The sequence below is a fragment of the Oryx dammah genome, unplaced genomic scaffold, assembly GCF_014754425.2.
Source record: "Oryx dammah isolate SB20612 unplaced genomic scaffold, SCBI_Odam_1.1 HiC_scaffold_5, whole genome shotgun sequence".
In the NCBI taxonomy this organism is placed as follows: Eukaryota; Metazoa; Chordata; class Mammalia; order Artiodactyla; family Bovidae; genus Oryx; species Oryx dammah.
Window position 1 is genome coordinate 14,556,596 of NW_024070189.1, and position 16,477 is coordinate 14,573,072.

A 16,477-nucleotide genomic window follows, 5' to 3' on the forward strand; every position below is an offset into this window, starting at 1 on the left:
AAATTCCTAAAGTGCTTTTTTCCGAGGCAGAATTTGCACACAGAAATTCACATTCATTAGTCTAAAGGCAGAGCGTGTCAAGCTAGTTGCAGGTTTAATAGAGAGGTCAGACCCTTTTCTCTCGGTCTTTCCTACTGAAGACATCATTAGAGCTACAGTAAAATAAGAGAATGTCACAGAATGTCAGCCTAGTCATAGTGCAACTGTTCTTTTTTCATTAGTGACTCAGCTGGTTGCTATGGCAACCCCACTCTAGTATCAAGGATACTAGGGCTGATGCTTTTCCGCCTCTATTTTCAGTTAGGATAAATTGTGCTCCCACCTCATGGGCTCCTGCCATGATATTTATATTTGGGTCACGATAATAGAGCCAGTTGGAAATATGTCTGTTGAAATTCTAGCCAGACAGAGAGACTTCCCACTAAAAGGGAGAGTGAATATAGGATTTCAAGGTTTGATTTGAGCACCAATTATCCCGTAGGAGGGAAGGTATTCCCTTCTGCCCTGTCTCGTGGGGAGACTGCAGACCTCTCATGTACTCATTTTTGTATACGTACTGCTGAAGCGAGTGTCCTCATGTACTCATTCTGCACTTTATTTAAACTGGCTGACAGGCTCCAGAAAAATTAGGCAATCTATTTTCTATGCTCCCTGACTCACCCAAGCCTACGTCCATTTAAAGGCTGCCTTCTGAGTGTGCTCAATACCACTTCATTTATTTATTCCCTCATTTATTTATTAACTGCCGAGTAATTATAATGGGGGCTTCCCTGGTAGCTCAGTGGTAGAGAATTTGCCTGCCAGTGCAGGAGACCTAGGTTTGACCCCTGGGTTGGAAAGAGCCCTTGGAGAAGAGAATAGCAACCCTTTCCAGCATTCTTACCTGGGAAATCACTTGGACAGAGAAGTCTGGCGGGCTACAGTCCAAGGGGTTGCAAAAGAGTCCTGTACGACTGAGCGACTAAATGACAACAATTATGATGGACCAAGCATGATGTTAAACAGCACAGTTAGCTGCTGGTTTGTTGGGATTTTCCAGGCAATAGTATTGGAGTGGGTTGCCATTTCCTTCTCCAGGGGATCTTCCCAACCCAGGGATTGAACCCAGGTCTCCCGCATTATAGACAGACGCTTTACCATCTGAGCCACCAGGGAAGTCCCTGGTTTGGGGTCTAGTACTCACAATAGCTAGAAGGCAGGCCAGGGAAGGAAGCAAGAGTATAAATATAAGCTTATATTTGGTTATATTTATAACCATCTGACAAATGTTTTAGTTGAGGTCTGGGCATGTTTTCAAAGGAAGAAGGAGACAATAACTCTGCCTGGAAGTCAGTTGGCAGATACTTCAGAAAGGAGGTGAGATTTAAGTTGGAGTCTTAGCGAATGTGTTCTCCAGTTGAACGCCTCACTGATTCAGAGCTGAGGTGAGCCTGAAGGACTCTGGTAACAGCTAAGTTTTACCTGGTTGAAAGTTAGCTTGTTCTTAAAAAGTATATTAATTCTCTTGAATGCAAAAGAATTTGCTGGTTACCAGGATGAGTGTCTGTTTCAAAAAGGAAAGACTGGAAAGCAAAGCCAGCTTCAGACAATAGTCTCTGGAGTCAGAGTACACACAAGTGAAAAAGTCGACGGATGCGAAGATCTTGTTGTCAGTTAACCTTTTCCCTGGAATTGATATATCACGAAGGCTTCCATTATATCTCTGAAGCAAACAAAGAAAACTATACTGAACAAAAGTGTTCTATGCTCCTTAGAGTTGGTTGGGTATAAAAGGATCCTTCTTTGCACCTGTTTTCTACAAAATTCAGCATTTGGGGACCTTGTGGGATAAATAAAAGAATCTCTTTCTCCTGCATATCAATCACTGTTCAGAAGTGGAGGCAACAGCTTAATGAAGCCATTGCATAGAAGACAGTATCCTTTATGAAATGTATTGTGGACCATGGCCTTGTGATGGAGCCAACATTATTTATCATGGACTAGAAAAGTCCTTTCCTACTGAGCCTGTATCACTACATACCTCAGATACTCAAGCAGCACCTTCTAAAATGAACGCTCTCGACAGCCTGCCTATAGCAAAGAGTATTGCCAACATGTTCAGAGAAAGGCAAGAAGCGTGCATCACTGTGTCTGCAGAACAGATCAGGACACAGGTCTGTGCAGGATCAAGAGGCCTCACCCACGTCCTCTGCCTTGAACAGGGTGGGCAGGCCTGGTATGGTGAGGACGGTCCTTGCCAAACTGTGCTCCTTAAAATCCAATTAACAGTAGAGTCCAGCAACTGCAGCTGCAAGCATCACTGGTATATTGCAAGCATTGAAAAACAATTTATAAAAGTGACTTATATTTTTGCATAGGTAATATATGCAATATGGTACAAAATTCAAAAAATATCTAAATGTGGACACAGTTCAAGTATGCCTCATTCCACTCCTGACAGTTCAACATTTTGCTTCCTTGGAGAAAACTGTGATTACTAGTTTCTTGTTTCCAGGGATATCATGCTTATAGATACATATAAATATTCATGAAGTAGTATAACATTATGCAAACTTTCTGTACTAAGATTTTTTTCACTTAAAAATATTTCTGGACATCATTCCACATTCCAAATGAGCTGCTTCCTTTTTTTTCTTTTTTAATGAGCTACATCATGTTCCATTGAATGGACATATAAGCTTTTAACCAACATCATCTTAATGGATATTGTCTTATCCCACTTGGGCTGTTTTAACAAAATGCTGCAGAATGGGCAGGTTATAGACAACAGAAATTTTTGTCAAATTCTAGATGCTGGAAGTCCAAGGTCAGGATACCAGCATGCCCAAATGAGGGCTCTCTTTCGGGCACATGGCCTGCACTTTCTTACTGTATCTTCACATGATGGAAGGAGTGAGGGATCTCTCTGGTCTTTCTTTTATAAGGAAATAATCCACTTCGTGAGGGCTCCATCCTCATGACCTCAGCAACTCCCAAGCTGCCACCTCCTAATACCATCATCCTGGAGGGTAGGAGTCAATTTATGAATTTTACGGCATTCAAGCCATAGAAGACATTGAAGGTCATTTTCAATCTTTCATGATCATAAAAAATAGTGCAATGACTACATCAACCGTAAAGTTTATAGAAGTGCAAAGTACTGAGGAAAAGTGTGTGTACATATAATTTTAATAATTTTGCACACCAATTTTGAATAATTCATTATTTCCCGCTTACTTAAATGCTTAATTTTTCATATGTCAAATGTCAGAAATCTGTTTGGTGTTAGGGGTCCATTCCACTGACTTGTGTGTTATTCACATTTTAATTGGAGAAGGCAATGGCAACCCACTCCAGTACTCTTGCCTGGAAAATCCCATGGACGGAGGAGCCTGGTAGGCTGCAGTCCATGGGATCGCTAGGAGTCGGACACGACTGAGCGACTTCACTTTCACTTTTCACTTTCATGCATTGGAGGAGGAAATGGCAACCCACTCCAGTGTTCTTGCCTGGAGAATCCTAGGGATGGGGGAGCCTGGTGGGCTGCCATCTGTGGGGTCACACAGAGTCAGACACGACTGAAGCGACTTAGCAGCAGCAGCACATGCTAATAGGGCAGAGTTTTATCATTTGTACCTCTGTCAGTTATTAGAGCTAGTTTTAAGTGAAACTGTCAGTTACTCAGTCATGTCCAACTCTTTGCAACCCCATAGTCTGTAGCCTGCCAGGCTCCTCCGTCCATGGGATTCTCCAGGCAAGAATACTGGAGTGGGTTGCCATGCCCTTCTCCAGGGGATCTTCCAGATGGAGGGATAGAACCCAGGTCTCCTGCACTGCATTGGGCTTACTGGTCTAATTCGACTCTACCCACTCATCAGTCCCTGCTCACCAGTGGCACAGAAGGGGTTCAATTGCCCTGCTGGTGATATGGAGCTGGCTCCAGTAAGTATTTCTCCCTTGCCAGGAGAGGGTGCTGGAGGGTCAGTGCAGGAAGAAGGAGCATCTTTTCCTGATTTTCTTGGCTTGCTCCTGTGACAATGATGCTTACCTTCAAGCTTGCCTGGCCTGGTGTGTGGCTTCCTGTCCACCAGTCTTAGCATGCTAGCATCCTGGTGGCGTAATTTCCTGCATCCAGTTCCCTGCCCTGCCAGAGTCTGCCTGCCAGCTGTGAATAGCTCTGGCCAGGGGAGAACTCATGGCCAGAGCAGAGACATATTTCTGCTACATTTTTTGCTATTTATCTGAAATCGAAATTCAACTGGATATCTCTCTCTTTTTTTTTCTTTGTGCTAAATCTGGCAATCCTACTCAGAATACATGCTCACTTCACTGAAGCACTGAGAAACAAATTAGAGAGAGAAGTACTGCCTCCTTGAAAATGTTATAGTTGCTCCCTGTGTGGAGGCAGGGTATGGTCATAGGGTATTCCTGCACAGGATCCCAGAGATCTTTGGGGAGTCGCGTGTTCTAGATGGGATGTCTGCTGGAGTATTAGTTGGTCTGTATGACAGAAAACTCTAGCTATGGTTGCTAAAAAGATGACTAGCATCACCATGGAGAAGGCAATGGTACCCCACTCCAGTACTCTTGCCTGGAAAATCCCATGGACAGAGGAGCCTGGTGGGCTGCAGTCCATGGGGTCGCTAGGAGTCGGACACAACTGAGTGACTTCACTTTCACTTTTCACTTTCATGCATTGGAGAAGGAAATGGCAACCCACTCCAGTGTTCTTGCCTGGAGAATCCCAGGGATGGGGGAGTCTGGTGGGCTGTCGTCTCTGGGGTCGCACAGTTGGACACGACTGAAGCGACTTAGCAGCAGTAGCAGCAGCAGCATCACCATAGTGGAGAATCACAGCTTCAATGATAGACTGAAGTCAATTCATAGGCCCTGAATTCCTTGGTTGGAGGGTAATTTGAATCTTGTCTTGTTGAAGATGTACATGATATAAATCTTTCTCTAAGGCTTCTCCAAAGGACTTGGAGAAAAGTACCCAGGTGTGGGGGGAATTACCACCCTTTGCTCTGAACTGACTGACTCCCAGATGCCACTGTGACCTACCAATCAGAGTGGAGGCTACGATTGTAGGTAACAGATGACATCTTAAGTCTAACAGTGACCACGTAGGCCCAAGGACTTACCTTGTGTTTATTTCTCCAGTTCTTGATGTATAATTGGGACAGACATGCTTAGCAATGGATGGAGTCCCCACACTGGATTTCAGACCCTGGAATTTCCTCTACTTCCTACCAAGGTAGTGAACCAAAAAACAACATGGGAATCTGCTGATATTAACACCATCAGAGACTTTAAAGAAGCAGGGGTCATGAACTATCATTACCCCATTTAATTTACCTGTTTAACTTGTTCAAGCCAATAAACGTCCGTCTAGTCAAGGCTATGGATTTTCCAGTAGTCATGTATGGATGTGAGAGTTGGACTATAAAGAAAGCTGAGTGCCAAAGAATTGATGCTTTTGAACTGTGGTATTGGAGAAGACTCTTGAGAGTCCCTTGGACTGCAAGGAGATCCAACCAGTCCATCCTAAAGGAGATCAGTCCTGGTTGTTCATTGGAAGGATTGGTGTTGAAGCTGAAACGCCAATACTTTGGCCACCTGATGCAAAGAGCTGACTCATTGGAAAAGACTTTGATGCTGGGAAAAATTGAGGGCAGGAGGGGAAGGGGATGACAGAGGATGAGATGGCTGGATGGCATCACCGACTTGATGGACATGGGTTTGGGTTGAACTCTGGGAGTTGGTGATGGACAGGGAGGCCTGGCATGCTGTGGTTCATGGGATCACAAAGAGTCTGACGTGACTGAGCGACTGAACTGAACTTGTTCAAAAGTAGGACGGATCTTGGAGAAAGACTATATACTATGATAAATTTAATCAGGGAGTGACTTCCGATTCCAGTTCCTGCCTGGGGGCAGTATCTCTCTAGATCAAACCAGTATGGTCTGTGGCACTTGGTTTCCAGCTTCAGCCTAACAAATTCTTTTTTCTCCATGGGCATTTGTAAAGACCACCTGGAGCAGTTTGCTTTTGTCTGATCCACAGATTACGTTCACAGCCTTGCCCTAGGGCTGCGTCAGGTCTCCTTCTTCTTGCTGTAATACAGTTTAGAAAGACCTTGATTGCCCTGACAGTCCACGAGGTCAGTGTCATGGAACACACTGATGACATGTGCTACTTGCAAATGACGTGCAGAAAATATCAAGCACTTCAGATGACTTAGGAAGACCTCTGAGAACTTAGGAAGAGAGTAGGCAATAACCCCAAGATGATTCAGGAGCCCCCCACTTCAGTGACATTCCTGAGAGTTCAGTGGTCCTGGGAGTGTTGAAATACCTACTCTAAGATGAAAGACCAGTTTCTGCCCCTTATATCCTTGCCACTAAAAAGAGGTGTGATGTTTGATGGACTTTTTGGATTTTGGAGGCAATATATGCCACATCTGAATCTGCTGCTTTGATCCACCTAGAGTCTAAGAGAAGGCAATCTGCACTGTGACCCGAGATCCTCTAATACTTGTGGTGTGTGGCAAATAAGAGATGGCATATGAACCTCTGGCAAGCCCCAATAGAGAATCACAGTGAAGCCTAGGATTTGGGAGCAAATAGCTTTCTGAAAAACATTTTTTTTTTTTTTAATTTTGAGAAACAACTTCTGACTTTCTAATAAGCACTGGTAAAGAGCTTGAATCCCTGATCATGTGTCATCAATGACCATATGGCCTGAGCTTGCCATCATGAAAGTGGCTGTTTCTGACCCACCTAGCCACAAGGTTTACTGTACTCAGAAACAATACATCAGGTAGGAATGGAATATAATAGACTAAGCTTGGGGAGATCCAAGGTAGTGGGACAGGAGGCCCAGACATTGAACACTTGGCTACTATTGCATCGTCCCCTATCTATCAGTCCATGGCTGTGGTCACCTGGGATATCTCTAATAACCAACTATATGAAAAATAAAGAAAACAATTCTGACTTACAAATGGGTCTGCCCATTATATTAATATGACCCCAAAGTGGAGAGCTACAGTACTATTCTCAGAAATAACCTTGTAAGGCAGTAGTGAAGGAAAATCAGTCATCGTGGTCAGAACTATAAGCAGTATATTTAGCTGTACATTTTGCCAGTAAGAGACAGCCAGAAAAACAGATATATTCATAGGTGATGGCTAACAGTTTGGCTGGATTGTCAGTAACTTAGAAGGAACAAGGGTGAGGGCTTAACGACAAAGAAACCTGAGGAAGAAACATGTGGCTGGACTAAGGGTGGCAAACAGTCACAAATGGTGAAGACATTTGTGAACCAAGTAAAACGTCAGCAAAGGGCATTCACTCCAGAGGAGGCTCTTAGTTAGATGAAGAAAAGGACATGTTTGGCATGTCAGTCAGGCTCTTTCCCCAGACAATGCTTGCTCAATGCTTGCTCAGTGGGCCTCTGAGATAAGTAGCATCAGATAAGTGACATAGTGGCATGGATAAAACCTTACATGGGCTGAACAATCTGGACTTCCTCTTACTAAGACTGACCTGGCTAACTGCTGCTGACTGTTGTGATGTGTGTGACACACATTTGGCAAGTGAACATATGAAAAGATGCTCAGCTTCATTTGTCACAGCTGCAAATGGAAAGAGCAGTCGCACACCACCGCACACCTATTAGAACGTTAAAATCCAGAAGCCGACAATCTCAAAGGTGGTGGGGCATCAACAGGAACTCTCATTCATCGCTGGTGGGAATGCAAAATGCAGCCCACTTTGGAAGAGAGTTTGACAGTTTCTTACAAAACTAAACACAGTTTTGTCTTAACATATTATCCAGGAGTTAAATATTTACTTAATTGAGTTTAAAGCATGTCCACACATGAAGGTTATGGCAATTGTATAATCAAGGCCAAAATCTTGAAGCAACCAAGATGGTCTTCAATAGATAAACAGATAAACTTTGGTACATTCATATAATGGGATATTATTCAACCATATAATTCCGAAATGACCTATTAAGCCATTAACAAGTCACAGAAGAGCCTTAAATAATATTGCTAAGTAAGGGAAATAAGTTTGAGATGGCTGTATACTGTTATGTACTGATTCAAATTAGATGACATTCTAGAAAAAGCAGAACTATAGAGAATTTTAAAAATTACTGGTTAGGAGTTTGGAAGAGAAGAGAAAATTGAAAAGGTAAAACACGGAAGAAGTAAAACACAGATGAAACTGTTCTTTATGATGCTGTCAGAGTGGGTACATCGACATGTGTTTGTTAAACCTATAGAATTTTAAAATACAAAGAGCAAAACTTAATCTAAACACATGAAAAAATCATTTATTCCCCCTGGTTCAGGGAATCCCAGGGAAAAATGCACTTTATTACAAGAGAACCTAAGTGTATTACAAATGTATGAAACAGCCTCAAAGAAAGGGGTGAAGGAAAAAGTGCTGACCTAAAAAAAATGTGGAAATGCAGGTTTGTTTTTTTTTTAAGACTAAAGGCTAAAAGAATTGCACAGAAGTACTGACTCTAGTTGATACAGTTTTATTCCCCCCACATGGGTGTATGTATTAACAATTTTGACTCTGCTTTATGTGTATCAGTTCAGTTCAGTCACTCAGTCGTGTCCAACTCTTTGTGACCCCCACAAATCGCAGCACTCCAGGCCTCCCTGTCCATCACCAATTCCCAGAGTTCAACCCAAACTCATGTCCATCGAGTTGGTGATGCCATCCAACTGTCTCATCCTCTGTTGTCCCCTTCTCCTCCTGCCCTCAATCTTTCCCAGCATCAGGGTCTTTTCCAATGAGTCAGCTCTTTGCATCAGGTGGCCAAAGTATTGGACTTTCAGCTTCAACATCAGTCCTTCCAATGAACACATTACTGGAACTAAAAATTAAGTAAACAGATGACAGATGGTGGGATCTAGGCTTTTCACTGTTTGAGGAAAAATATACAGATCAGCCAAAAGAGTGCGCTAGAATGATCCATTTTGTAATAAAGACATCAGTAAGAACTCAATTTAATTTACAATAGATACTGATGATTACATTTAGAAATATATACAGACATGTCTAGACAGCACATGTAGATACACGTCAGTACACACACTCATATTGCTTTGTCAGCTGAGAGGATCTAAACAAAATGACACCCCTTTAGCATGAGCCTACCTAGCACCCAGACCTTGGTTTCTAATGCCATCCTCCGATAAAAGGAAACAGGGCTCTTTGGATAAATGGCTGTCTTTAGGACTTGGGCAGGAAAAACACAAGATGAGCTTAGAGTGGTTTGTCAGCTTGTAGTGCCAGAAATAAATAAGTGCTCAAAAACAGATAAAGGATGACACTGATGAATGGCAAAGGGGCACAGGAGCCAGCTGAAAGAGCTCCTGATAGCCGAAGCTGGAATGCTTCAAACAACAAAATAAAGTAGCATTGGATTATAACCCAAAATATAAAACAGACATTCATGAGCACATACTGATGCAAATGACTGAAAAATAAATAAGGAAGGAGAGACAAACGTCTCATATAGAAGAATTACACAGATACTCCCTCCTAAAGGGGACAGAGCATAACCCCCAGCCCTGAGCCTTATGATCTGCTGTCAAAGAGTACAGCATGGAAAGACAGAAGGAAGAGGAATCTTACATTGGAGAAACCTGACAAACTCTACTTCAGCCAGAGATCAAGGGCAGTATTGTCAGTGATAAATCATATTGATAGTATATGCCCTTGATACCACGTAATAAAAATATTAATTTACCTCTGTGCTCTTTCTCCTTAAAATCCTAAAATCCATGTGTGTGTGCCAAGTCGCTTTAGTCGTGTCTGACTCTTTGGGACCCCAGGGACTGTAGCCCACCAGGATTCTCTGTCCATGGAGATTCTCTAGGCAAGAACACTGGAGTGGGTTGCTGTGCCCTCCTCCAAGGCATCTTCCCGACCCAGGGATACAATTCGCATCTCCTGTGTCTTCTGTGTTGCAGGTGGATTCTTTACTGCTGAACCACTGGGGAAGTACCTGAAAACCCATGACCCCAGTCTAATAATGAGGGAAGACATCAGACAATTTCACATGCAGCTGCGTCCTACTATTCTTCTTCAAAATTGTCAAGGTCATCGAAAATAGGGACAGTCTAAGAAACTGAGTCTAAGGAAACATGAGAACTGTAAGTATATGGTGTCTTGGATGGGATCTTAGAATAAGGACATTAGGTAAAAACTAAGGAACTGTGAATAAACCATGGATTTTAGTTAATAATGGCATACCAATATTGTTTTATTAGTATAACAAATATACAACATTTCTGTAAGATATAAATAATAGGGGAAACGATATATATAGAGATATATGAGAACTTTCTGTACTCGTTTTTTTTTTCTATAAATCTTAAATGGTTCTAAAAGTAAAGTCTATTGATAAAAAATACTGAGAAAAATATAAAGATAGAATAAATGTTTTTTTAGACTTACAAAACCTCAAAAAAAATCCATCAACAGCAGATATGCACCACAAGAAATGTTAGAGAAGATCCTTTAAGCAGAGGCACAATGATACCAGATGGCAACCCAGATTTGTACAAAGGGATAAAAAGCACCAGAAATGGTAACTTATGTGGGTTGAGTTTTTTCTTATTATTTAAATTTCATTTAAAAATAGCAAACTGTTTGAAACAAAGACAAAAACAATCTACTGCAGAGTTTATAATATCTGTATAAATTTTACGCCAACAAGAGGATAAAGGCAAAGAAGGGAGAAATAGGACTAAATTGTTAAAAGATTTTAATTCTATAAATATTAAAGGTACACTGTAATAAGATAAAGATTTATACCATAAATCATAAAACAACCATTAAAATAACAAAGATATATATAATAAGCCAAAAAAAGGATAAAATTAAATAATAAAAATATTCAATTAACCTATGACAAGGCAGAGAAAAGGAAAAGGAAAAAATGAACAAAGATAGATGGGTAGAAATAAAAAATCAAGGTGATAGATTTAAACCCAATGATATCAATATTCACATTAAATATAAATGGTATAAAAACACTAATTAAAGGTGGAGATTGTTAGATAGCTTAAAAAAGGAAGACCAAACTTTTAATATAGAGATATGAACAAGTTAAAAGTAAATGAATGGAACACTTTAACACTAATTGAAAGAAAAGTGGAATGACTATATTAATGTCAAGCTAGATTTCAGAGCAAAGAATATTACTCAGGACAAAGACCATTACACTGTAATGATAAAAGTGTCAATTAATCTACACTATATGCAGTTTTAAACATTTAAGAACCTAATTACAGAATATACGTTCTCATTATTCACTTTTTTACTTTCAAACAGTTGGCAAGATATAAGGATTGCATGGTCCATTCAAACAGGATTAAGTGTATTGTCTCAAGACTTTGACTCTCAAGTTTTGCTGATTTTCTCAGCCATTCAGTATATTATTCAATTTTGAACAGTATGAGTCAAAGCTGATGAATTTTTAAAAGGGTGATATTCTGACATTTGCTGTGATTGTCTTCATATATATTTTATGAGAAAATACAAATAAGGGAGAACAGAATTTGCCTTTACTTTAACTGCAAATGTTAGTTGTTGACAGGACCAATCAAGGATTATTATAATGGAAGTTCTGTGGTATTTTTCACATAAAATTCAGAATGGTTCCATGTCATCATATTGACCGAATATGAAGAGCTTCCTCTTAGGGTGACATGACAGCAGCAGACCATTAAAAATAATGCTTCTATGAGTCATTTGACATTCATTTTTTTTTAATCTTCACTTCTTGAGGACTTTTTAAAGTCTTACACAGCCACAGTGCAGTAACCTGATGTCCTTATCCAGTGGTGTGAAATAGAGATAATATCCCAAAAGTCACTCCATTTCTGGCCAGAAGACTATACATCTGGGAGGTATGAGAGGTCTTATGTGTGACTGATGACATAGTAAATCAATATTACACCTTTTTGTTCCTTTTGATTTCAAAACACTCACGTTGCAAAACTTTTAAGACTGAGGTTAGTCTCAGACCTATTTCTAGCTATTTGAACATTTCCTGGTTTGCCTACTGATTCTACTAACAATTCAGAAATTCAAGAGATGTTACTAAGTTTAATATTTTCCAAGATTTTGAAGGTCGTTGGTCATAGCTTTGCTGGTCCAGAGTTTATTATTCATTTATATGCTTTTAGATGTTTTCCAAACCACACTGGTTTCCAAAGGACCTTTCAACTATTTTCTATCCTAATAAATGAATACAGAAGAGAAATTCCCCTTCTACAAATAAACATGATATAAGGCTCACATCCACATATCCTTATATAATTTTATATCTATATCAATCACCATTCACTGACCTACTTTCCTAAATAACTTCAAATTAAGTAGTGATTGTAAATTTATCCCTAGAACCTGATAACGGCTCTCGATAACCTCTGTGGTTGAAAGGAAGCTATTCCCTGGAGGGCTTGAAGGACACCACACGTCCTTGGTTTGTCTAATGAAGCATTTTTCTTTTGCAAGCTGTTGTGTTTGCCTTGTGTGTACATCACATGAACTGAACAGAGTTTTCAGGGAGCTGAGGGAGGGCAGAGGCTGAGAAGTGAGGGATCAATGGGAGATAGGGCTGGATGAGTGGAAGCTACTACAGGAAGATATTTTAGGGGAAGAGCTAAGATGATCTATGGACATAAAGGACACTTTTGGTGTATGATGTGCAGACAATCCCTTCCTCCCCTTCAAAAACATACTCGCAAACATATATATTCAGTTCAGTTCAGTCACTCAGTCATGTCTGATTCTTTGTGACCCCATGAACCGCAGCACGCCAGGCCTTCCTGTCCGTCATCAACTCCTGGAGTTCACCCAAACTCATGTACATTGAGTTGATGATGCCATCCAACCATCTCATCCTCTGTCATCCCCTTCTCCTCCTGCCCTCAATCTTTCCCAGCATCAGGGTCTTTTCCAATGAGTCAGCTCTTTGCATCAGGTGGCCAAAGTATTGGAGTTTTCAGCTTCAAAATCAGTCCTTCCAAAGAACACCCAGGACTGATCTCCTTTAGGATGGATTGGTTGGATCTCCTTGTAGTCCAAGGGACTCTCAAGGGTCTCTCGTACATATATATTAGACATCTCTAGTTTTATTGGGGGATGCATACTGAGACTGGCCTCAGGGAGAAAGAAGCATGGCCTGAGGGGCTTAGTGACACTCAGATTACTCCTGGAAGCAGCACCTCCAAAGCAAAGGAAAAAAAAGTTGTCCACCTTTTATTGCTGTTCTTTCATTTCTCTGCTGCTTTCAAGATGCCAGAGTTTATAGGTGAAGAAAAGAGAAATGACAGTTTATGGAGAAATGAGATGAGCTTAACCTCTTTGGAGAGGAAATGATGAGTCATTTGCCATGAGAGTTGACTAGATAAGGATTTTTTAAAAAAACTCTTCCTGTGTTGCTCACAGAAACAGAGTAACTGAAGTGTTTTGATAAGTTCTCATCTCAATGGCTAATCATACACAGATGTGACCACAGTAGAACAAAGTAGAGGGCTTTTTAAACCGTAGCACAACTCAAGGGGAAGAGAGAGTGCTTGGAAAGCCTAACTGGGGGCAAGATGGCTTGCATGTTGTTCCAATGAGAGGAAAATGCGTTCAGACATTTTTACAGAATCTACTGAGAAGAGGTAAGTTGCTTTTATATTTTTTTGGTGAAGAAGCTAGTTCAAATTCAATTCTGAGATAAGCTTTGGGAGAAGTGAAGCATAGTGACTAAGTTGAGTTAGGGGTGCAGGGGACAGAGGTCAGCAAGGGTTGGCTTCAATCCGGCCTGAAGCCAATAGGCTGGTCAATAGTCAGGGGAAATCTGACTAGCTACTATAGTGAAGTTTTTCTTCCTTGGAAGCAGGCGCTATATCTCAGTCAAATTTGTATTTCCCTAAGACTTTACATACTCAAGCACTGGGTAGATTTAAATGTGAGAGGTAGACTTTGAGGTTCTCCTGGAAGAAGACAGTCTGGTTTGGTAACTTTTGTCAGTGATAATGGGATTGTAAATTCCCATCCCAGGCTCACCTATAACAATATGATATGGCAAATCACTATATTGAATTTTTACTCACTTCTTCCTTTCTATAAAGAACATTGATGTTGTTACAAACATTTATCCACCTAAAAGTCGGACCCTTGCTTACTAAGCTATTTGGGGGCAGGAGGGGTCACTTCCTGTGGCATGATCCCAAATTATTGTCAGGATTTCCTTTATAATGTGGCACAGATTTGAGATGACACCTCAAAAATGGATTACTTTGAGATACGTGGTGGCTATACAGAAAGAAAAATATATCATCAATTCTATAACCCACAGATTTTCTTCAAATCTCATACTCATACCTTCTTCAAATCTCATATCCATGCCATACCTTCCTCTTTGATTCTGTAATTACCTCTCCTTCCTCACTTTTTGCTCACTCATGAATCCACTGAAACCCAGGCTGCAGACTCATCGCTCCACTAAAACTGTTCTTGTCAAAGACACCATTGAGCTCCATGTGGTAAAATGCAATAGACAAATCTGGCAACCTCATCTATTGAACCTTTAATGACATTAGATAGTACTGGCCCAGCATCCTCCTCTTCTTTTAAAAAAAAATCTTAAGTATTTGACACATGGTGATTAACATGTGGTTTTATAAATATATTTGGTTTTCTCTGTTGTGATTTATTTATACTTAGAATCATACTATGTATATTTTTTTAAACGTTGCTTTTAATGTGTGAGTTGGTACTATACAGCAAAGTGAATAAGCTATACATATACACACATCCCCTCTTTTTTTTGGATCTCCTTCCTATTTCAGCTCAGTTCAGTCACTCAGTCATGTCCGATTCTTTGCGACCCCATGAATCACAGCACACCAGGCCTCCCTGTCCATCACCAACTCCCAGAGTCCACCCAAACCCAAGTCCATTGAGTCAGTGATGCCATCCAGCCATCTCATCCTCTGTAGTCCCCTTCTCCTCCTGCCCCCAATCCTTCCCAGCATCAGGGTCTTTCCCAATGAGTCAGCTCTTTGCATCAGGTGGCCAAAGTATTGGAGTTTCAGCTTCAACATCAGTCCTTCCAATGAACACCCAGGACTGATCTCTTTTAGGATGGACTGGTTGGATCTTCTTGCAGTCCAAGGGACTCTTAAGAATCTTCCTATTTAGGTCACCACAAAGCACTGAGTGGATTCCTGTGCTCTGCAGTAGGGTCTTGTTAGTTATCTGTGACTGTATAATTTAAATGTACAAAAGGGTCCATCATTAAAAAAAAGAAAAGTCCATTCAGTTGTTGATTTAAAAAATAAAAATGCAGGATATCCAGTTAAACTTGAATTTCAGATAAACAATGCATTTTTACAATATAAGTGTATCCTATTTAATATTGGGGGTATATTATGCTAAAAAAAGTATTTGTTGTTTATCTGAAATTCAAATTTAACTGAGTATTTTGTATTTTTTCTGGCAACTCGTGTGACCATATCCCATGCCTTATCCAACTCTCCAGAAGCAGTAAATTCTAATTTTAAAAAAGCAGTTTCTTCTAGGAGTGAGCTCCTTATTTCTAAATATTTTAAAATCTCCTGGTTTTTTACTTTATCCCTTTGCTTCTGTGATGATGAATGAGGATTTCCTTCCCTTGCATGATTCCCATTATCCCTTCCCCACTTTTTTTTAATAGAATCGTATTTGCTATGTTAATTGCTGTTTCCTTACAAGCTTTCTAAAGTACCAACAGCTTCAAATTCTTATTCGATTAACTGCAGGCAATATCTTCTGACTTTTTGGAATGTGAGAGAATGAGTGCTCCTGCCCTATTCTTTATCTCCTCTTTCCACTTCCAGCTCCTACTTTCTGTCTTCTGTACTTATTCTATTGATAAGGCAAGGTTGATACTATTTACCATTGGTTCTGCAACAGGAACTAGGCTTATATTTTGATCCTAAAAACTACAAGTCAATAAAGTGCTTACATTATTTTGACACCCTACCAATGCAGTTTTCATACTCTGTTACATTAAAATCTATTGATCTCATACTTTTGGGAGCTCTTTTGCTTGTGTGTGATATAATGCCAAGCTCTGGTTATTTAGACAATGTTGATTCAATGAGTTATGCATATCTTCCCAATGTTGACACCTGTTATTTTGCAATATCAAGAAAATAACATTTGTAAATATCACCACTGATCTCATCAGGAAGGTCTTTAAGTATTGAGAATCTGTTGGGTTCATAGTAGTGGATACAAGTTTTCCAAGATTATCATTTCTGCTTGACAGTTTGCATTTTGTCAGTGGCAATAAATACTGTCAGTTCTTTTCTTTGAAGCGACGGGCTCATTTCACTCATTTTAGGAAATGTCTGCCAAAACTCCAAGTTTGAATAATCAGAGTTTGTCTATCAATTGTTCACTCAAGTAAAAATAGTGCT